Raw genomic sequence first — 8,866 nt, forward strand, 5'->3', positions numbered from 1 at the left:
CCACTACATGTCACTCTTCTACGCATAGGTCAAATTTCTCAAGATCAGCGGGTCAGTCTTTTCGAGCATCACTTACACTTGATGAGTTCTTCAATAGTCATGATCAAGTTTTCTATTCGAGTGTTGGATATTTCTTGTTGGTTGGGGGTCGATGTTTTTCACATGCTGAAAATATTCTAAGGCATAAATATGTTAACTAGGAGACTTCGGATTTGTTGGTTGCTCCCACACTTGTTCTAGATAGGATTTTGGACAAGGTGAGGGGTTGGGTCCTAACTTGTTTCCAATTTTATTGGGCCGACTAATTCCAAGCTCAAACTCGCTCCACTGTTCACCTACTTATTTCGCTTCCTAGAGTGTGGCTTGAACAATCCAGTTTAAATGGTGGCCTCTTTTGATATTGGCTAGATAAATATGGATTTGTGGTCTCTCTAGAGGCCAATCCAACTTGATAGTAAAAATTTGAATGAATGTTCTAGCCTTCTTTCTTCCTACAAAGCTTTCGAAATCTAGAACACAAAGTTGTACCAACTTTTGGTTTAGACTTCAACAATCAACTTGGTCAATAGTTCGCTTAGGGGCTAGACATTTTTGTAGTATTAGTTATACACCAAGAATCCCATACACGCAACAAGGAACTCAATTGGGTGATGATTCCCTTCTCTAATTTGACGTCACAAATTTGTGGTATTCAGGTTGGTGAATAAGACACCTACATCCTTTTCTCAACATATGGTATTGGACATAGAAATAAAGCATCCCTACAATAACCAGATGGAATTGAGGGTATTTCCCTCTCATAAAACATATTTGTAGAGTGTTGTAGTCTAAATGGTATACTTGCAGGATTCTTTGCTCGAACTTACCCTACATAAGCATCTATGAGTACATTTTCAAACAAGAAATTAAAACAGAGGAAATGACTCGAAAAAAACTATAATTACCAAATTCAAATTCGAATTCAAAACGATAAGGAAAAAATTAGACCCTATAGAATTCAATACAGAAAAAATTATGTCTTACAAATACTTAATTTTCTTTTCATTTAAATGAAGAATCATTATATGGAAATTCATTAACTCTTTCACTAACAACTATATCTCTTTTTCTAATTTTTCATAAGATTTATCCATTTTAAAGTGAATTTTTACATTTTATAATTTGTTGTAAGATAGAAGTTACTGTTTTTAAATTTTTTTGTATAAAAGTTGTGGATTTGTAGCTTAGGTTTACCATTTTGTAACGTTTATAATTTTTCCTAACATTGGATTTATCTTTTTTTCACTTAAATTTAACACTTAAATTTGCCAGATTATAATTTTTTCCAATACAGAAGTTACTGTTGATATATATATATATATATATATATATATATAGATAAGAGTTACCAGTTTGCAACCAATTTACTATTTTATAATTATTGTTAAGATAGAAGTTATCATTTTTTCTTGCAGTTTGTCAATATATAGAAATTACTAATTAGTTATCCATTTAACACTGAAATTCATCGATTTATAATACTTTTCAATATGGAAATTATGGTTTTTTTTATATAAGAGTTACTAGTCTGCAACTAATTCATTATTTTATATTTTTTGTTAAGATAGAAGTTAATTTGTGAATAATAATGGAATAACAAAATAGAAAAAGATTGAAATTATAAAATTTACAGACAAATTTCTAACCACATTTGCCATTTTATTGCTAAATTTGGTAGGAGTAGTTCCTTTATATGACACAGGAATTATTATTTTAATTTTTTTATAAATTTTTTTTAAATATTTTGTCCAAATTTCTAATTAATCCTCGTATAAGAAAATTACCCTATTTTTTTGTATAATTTTTTATAAAAACTAAATAATCCTAACATTAAAGCTAAATGATGCCAGCATTATTTCAATTTTCAATTTTTCATGAGGCTGTTGCGTTATGTTTATAAAACCTAAATGAAAAAATCGAATTTTATCCCACAGGAATATGTATTTATCTCCCATCCCACACTAATAGTGGATATACCAGTGATTTTTTGGCACTCCTATCCATGGTTACAAAGAGCGCGAAATTTCCATGAATCAGCCACATTTATTGTTACAGGTGTTAGGAAGCTTGAATGCATAACGCCAAGTAATCATTTCTTCGATTGGCCATCAAAAGGCATTGAAAAGGAAGGAAACCACAACGAATCCTAACCAGTGAAAGGAAATCACAACTTGAGTCAAGATGAATTAGTGAAGGGAAAATTTGGTGGTGCGAGTCTGTGCACCATGCCGAGTATCAATTTTATTGTTCTACGCATGCACTTTTCATCGACTCAACAGGAGAAACACAGTGGACACGTGACAAAAGGAGGTGCACAGATTTGACCAAACTTATGCACCTGTGACCGTACCGAATTGGAAATTAATGAATTATTCGCTATACCGAACCGAATCAGTGAATTTCCAACAAAAAAAAATTGCCAGTGTAACTAAACTTGGAAGCTAAATAATAAACCACAATTCTATTATAATCTAGGATAAGGTATTTACAAAATAATTATCATGGGCTTCCTACTCGATCTTTCTTGTCCTCACCACCAATTAAGTCTTGTCTCAGGCTATAAGAACTGCCCCTTTTCAGGGCCTATCTCAACCTACTATATACATGTATATGTCTAATTGTTGGACCAAAATAGCGTAACAAAACTACAGACATCACCTTACACTTGTCATTTTGAAAAAGGCGCATTTGCCCTAAAACAAGAGCTCATTAACAAACTAACAACCTACTACTCCTATTCCTATAGAATCGGGACACTCGGTGCTACATTATTTTTTTTTGCTAATCCTAATTTTTAACAATTTAAGATATTTTTTAACAAATTATTATATCTATATATATAGTAGGAAAAAATAGTCTGTTTTGTATTATATTTAAATCTGTTTTGTATTATATTTAAAACAATACATATATTATGATGATTTGAACAGCATCAAAGTTCTTATAGTGTATCCAATATTTAACTGATCATGGAATTACATATTTACTGCATATTTCAGCGTCAACCATATACTACAACAGGCAACAGAGAATATACTCCTACAACAGCATCTGCCTTTTCCTAAATAATTCTCAGATTCTCATTATGAAAACGAGAAAGCATTAATAGACATCTAATCTAGAACTTGTTCTTCATACAACAATATATATAGTGATCTTTCACCTTTCTTTTTTATACAATACCATATACAAAACATTTACGAAAAGTGATACAATTTTTTTTTCAAGGTACTAATCTATGCTAATGTTCTGCTCCACCATCAAGGATATTAAAGCACTATCCTGGCATGTTAATGCTTCCTACTTCTGTCATTTTTGCCCCCATTTTTAACTGGATATGAATACCTTCTTCTGTGGCTATTAATCCCTTTTTGGACATTTCATCTGCATTCTTGTTGTAAGCTCTGCTGATGTGTTGTATGGAAGATTGTTGAAGAGTGTTCCATAGACTTTGTATGATGTTCAAGCAACCTTGTAGGGAGTTTTGTTGAATATTATTCTTCCCCAAGATGTGATCAACCTTACACTTGGAATCTCCATATATTTGTATTTGTGGGATATCCAAAAATTTGGTAATCCATAGTAGTACACATGAAGCAATTGCTTTTGCTTTCATACTTGTCCCCTCTCCAGCATCCTAGTGAATCTAGTACTCTCGATCTTCTGTCACCTTTAGCCAAATACCACATCCACATCTCCCTCCTTGTGATGCTGCATCAAAAAACCAGTCGGGTAATTGGTGTCCTGTACAATCTCCTTTTCTTCCTTCTCTTTTTTCTTGGTGCCAGCACTCCAATCTGATTTGGTCCACTGTTCTATGTGCTCACAAATCAAATCTTCTCTCCATCTACTGGTTCCAAAAATCAGGTGGTTGCGGCCTTTCCATATCTCCCAGTGTGAGCGATCGCAAACTTGTGCATTGTGTACTCCACCATTTTAAACATTCTTCAATTGTATTAAAATGTATGTATGGTATCTTCTTCTTGGTGGTGAAGCACTTCCAGATGCTAATAGAGGTTGGACAGTGTAAAAATAAGTGACAATTATCCTCTCCTTCTTTCCTACACAGGTAACACATCCCAGGTCCGCGATGTTTCCTCTTCTATAAATTTTCCCATGTAAGATTCTTAGTCTTCCATGTTAACCATAAGAAAATGATAATCTTTATGGGAATATTAGTTCACCAAAACTTATAGAACCAACGGTAGTCTGAATCATGTAGCTCCTTCATACACAATTTGAGATAGCAATCTGCCACTTCAATCTCTCTGGATTTCTTCTTTTTTTCCTGTCCAAGTGATGCGATCCCCTTTTCTGTCAGTACATATATCTACATCTTCTAATGATTTCACAAGTTGGAACCAATCTAGTTTGTACTATCCTATGAGGTTCAATTGGATGGGGTGAAGCGAGATTGGTGTGTTACCACTCCATTCACTGATCATCTGATTCGGAACAAATATGCCCTTTCTATTCAGGTGGTTTATTAATTCCGCTATACCAAGTGGGATCTCACCAGATCCAATAATACTGTCTATGCCCAGAATAATTCTATTTCTAAAACCAAACACCCATCAGATGTTCTGAAGTAGAATATTTTTTACCATAATGAAACTATTCCATATCTTGGATCCACTTTTTTTTCCAATTGCAACCTGTCTCATCCAACAGGTAAAGTCCTTATTTTTCATGTACTTGAACCAAATCAATTTTCCCCATATACCATTATTGTTGATTCCCCGCCTGGCCAAAAATTTTAAGATTTAGGATACCCCATATGCCCAACATTTTTGGTCTAGTCATCCTTTCCAATATGACCAGATGATATTTACATATTTTTCTTGTACTTGACCAAATATAGTTTACCATTATGTGATTTAGTGATTTTATTATCATCTGCTGGACGTGGAACAAGTGAGCCCAATAGACCCCCAGTTGTGTGAGAATTGACTGTGTGACGGTGATACAACCTCCAATTGATAAACATGTGTGCTCGCACCCCTTAATCCTCGAGTGGAATCTATCCACTAGCCACATACAGTGAGCATATTTGTAATTCCCAAGGTTTAGGCGGTATTCCAAATATTTCATTCCATTTTCAAAGTTTACTGCATTGACCCCAAAATTCCTTTGGATATAGCTGATATCATCGAGGTTGCAGGATCCATATAAGATGATAGATTTATGTTCATTTTGAACAAGCCCAGTTGCTCTTCCAAACTGCTTAAAAATTAATGACAGTGCATGCCCTTTAACTCTGTTTACCATACCCATCAGCAAGATATCGTCAACAAAGAAACTGTGGGAAATAGAAATACGACTGCTAATTTTTAGCACTTCAAACTGACCTGTGTTCACAACCTTTTTTATGATCAAAATTAGGCCATCCATCACCAATACATCCATCAACAATATGAAGAGAAGGGGAGACAAAGCACACCCTTGTCTAAGCCCCCTACCCGCAGCAAAGGACGGTTATGGGTATCCATTTATTATAACAACATATTGAACTGTTGTAATACATCCCATAATCTATTCTACCATATTTTTCCTTATGTCAATTTTACGAAGGACAAGTCTCAGATAACCCCAATCTAAACAATCATATGCCTTTTTGAGGTCCACCTTTATTTTTGCTACATTCATCTAATAAAATTAAATTTTCCTTTTATATATCCTAAATGTTCATACATTCTCTATAATTTTATTGATGGTGTAGACATATCAAACATACAATTGTATTTATATAAAGTTTAAAACTAACAATCAAACCTGATCCATGGATTCTCTCAGTACTTATATCTGGTTATGATATAGCACTGACAGCTAAACTTAAAGAACATACCATCCAGAATTCTATAATTTTATATATATAAAATTTACCATCTTTTTTATATCTGGAAAAATATCAATATAGATTTATTTTAAATAAAAATTTAATATAATCAAAATTTCAATTTTGATAAACAACATTACACATTATACTCAGCTATAAAATAATTTTAAATGATTAAGATAATATAATAATTGGAAAATTAAACTTTAATTTAAATTAGAAGGGATTCTGAGAGATCTCCTATATTGTAATGGCAATCACAGACCTAATCTAGGTCACGAGAGATCCTCTTTTACGTCAGAACAGATTCGGTCCTGGTTGGAAGCGAGTTGACTGTCAGAGTCTGAAGCTGATAATCATTAAAAGAAGTTGATATACTGTGTGGTTATAAAATATAAGATTGTGTGGTTATAAAATATAAGATTTGTGAAATCTAAATTAAGACTAAGCGTGGGCCAAAGATTTGTGATGATTTCAAATATACCAAGTGAAATTTCTGATTTCTTATACCGTATATATAAAATCAAGAGAATATGAGAATATGATAAAGGTAAAGATTAATAAAATAAATAAAATTATATAGTCTATGAAATAGAATATAAATATATTTATTTTAGAAATAAAAAATTAAAATTAATTTCTAGAATATTTATGTTTTTTTTTTAACTTACTAATTTAAAAAATATAAACTTTCATACGAAATGAATTAGATTTTTAGCCACCTAATATTAATAACTCATGATATTTCAACAAAGCTTTGAGTCTGAATATCTGAAAATGTCTTTACACATTTTTTTTTTAATATATTTATATATTTATATATTATTTTTAGTGAATTAGATTTTTAGCCACCTAATATTAATAACTCATGATATTTCAACAAAGCTTTGAGTCTGAATATCTGAAAATGTCTTTACACATTTTTTTTTAATATATTTATATATTATTTTTTTTATTGATATATAAATGAAAAAATATGTATGCATAATTAATGTTTATCTAAATTTAAATTTAATATAGTAACCACTTTATTTATGTCACTAAATTAGTTATACTATTAGTAAATTGAAAATGTATGAGATGAGAGAATAAAATTATGAAAACGAAAAACTTATTTATTAAAGTAGGTATAGTATGGAAATTACTTTCAATAACATTATCCCTATTTTTTTTTTTAAATGAATGAAACCTACCAGTTAATCCATAATTTTTTAAAGAACGAAACCTACCAGTTCACATGAACTTCGCTTGATCAAAGTCTGCTGATTCACTCCCAGGGGCAGGTTTCAAGCAAATGGACTCTTGGTGTTGAAGTTGAGATTTTATCAGCTAATACAATAACAGCCATCGTATGGTATAATTTAAAACATTGAATCATAAAAACTTGCAAACGATCCGCCATCAAAACATATGAGTAATAGACCTACTGTTTATTGGTAAGTTACAGTAGGCCCAAGGCAGACAGGAGCAGATGGTGGATAGCGTTTCAAGCTGCGACTGAAATAATGGCCGATGGATTCGTCCTCCTTTCAATAACGACGGGAAAACCACCTTCCATGTGTGAAGTGAATCTGTGAACAACCTTCGGAATTCTGGCTGTCGAATCAACAGGGCGCCGCAGCCTGAACATGGAAATTAGGGTGGCCGCGACGTATTTCATCTGGATAAAGGCCATGTCTTTACCCAGACAGAGGCGCATTCCGGCTTGAAAAACTGCAAACTTGAACGGACTCTGCGGAACGAAATCGCCTATGTTTGTTGAGCCATCTCTTGGGCTTGAATTGGAGGCAGTCGGAGCCCCGGATGGTTCCTATCCGACACAAGGTGTAGCGTTGGTAAATCACCCGGGTGCCTTTTCGCACAAAAGTCCCGTCTGGCAAGACGTCGTCGTGCAGAGCGTGCTTGGAGTCGAGGGGCACCGGCGGGTAAAGCATCATGGATTCGCAGATTGCACCGTGCAGATAATTCATTCTCTGCAGCTCCTTGTAGGAAAATACAAGGAAGGTTTAATATTTTCTCCATCTTCTGATATTCTTGCAGCGACGAGATCTGTTATTTCTTTGTATATCTCTTCCTCTATATGTTGATGAGAAGACAAGAGCCAGAAGAACAACGTTAATGCTGCGGACGTGCTGTCCCTTCCCGCCAAGATAAAATAGATGATCATGTCTCGGAGAAATTCATCTGAACATAAGCCCTCCTTGACGCTGTCAAGATCGTTGCCGTCTGTGAGTGACATGAATCTTGAAAGCAGATCTCTCTCGCACTCTTGCTTCTCTGAATAACTCGCTGTGTCACTGTTGCGGCAAATCTCAATTCTCCGACTCCTGATGATGCCCATGGCGAACTCGTGCACGACTCGGATAGCCTCGGAAAGCGTTTCTCCGATCCGATGTTGAGCATCTTCTTGACGTTCCAGAGAATCTGGATCGGCACGGAGAACCTCTCGGAGCTCAGCTTCGCCCCCGTGTGGAAGGCCCGTGCCAGTTCTGACACCGGAAGCGACGCGTCCAGGCATACGGGATCGACACCGAACGCAACCCGGCAGATAGTATCGAATGCAAATCGCTGTAGAATATCCTCCAAATCCAACGTGCTTCCACTCTCACTTGCATCGTGTAGAATCGGAAGAAGTCTATTACTGGCCTTTTCCACTAATTTCACAATGAGGCTAAATATAGCTTATGAGATAGATTGCTTTCTCATCTGCGTGATATTTTAGGTTTTTTTCTGTGAGGTTTCACAATAAATTCTCCCAGCTTCTTGCTTGATATATTCGGCCATTTTTTGTAAAGCTTCATAATAAATGCTCCCAGCTTTTCGACAAACCTTGAGTTAAATAAATTATCCCATTGAAGATCCCCATTAAACATCCCCATCCCCATCCCCATCCCCATCCCTTACCCTTACCTTTACCCATACCCATACCTAGTTGATCTTGGAGAATGGCAGTGAAAGGCTCGCCCTTGGGCTAGTTCTTGAACCGTCTTT

At 34.6% G+C, this 8,866-nt stretch overlaps 1 pseudogene; it reads right to left on the reverse strand.

Moving 5' to 3' along the window:
* Positions 1–7,361: 7,361 nt before the first annotated feature.
* LOC149155238 (cytochrome P450 94A2 pseudogene) lies at positions 7,362–7,845 on the reverse strand (annotated as a pseudogene).
* Positions 7,846–8,866: the final 1,021 nt, after the last annotated feature.

This window comes from Pinus tabuliformis, chromosome 9 (assembly GCF_031772625.1).
Source record: "Pinus tabuliformis cultivar Carrire ecotype Pingquan chromosome 9, CPIR1, whole genome shotgun sequence".
Classification (NCBI taxonomy): domain Eukaryota; kingdom Viridiplantae; phylum Streptophyta; class Pinopsida; order Pinales; family Pinaceae; genus Pinus; species Pinus tabuliformis.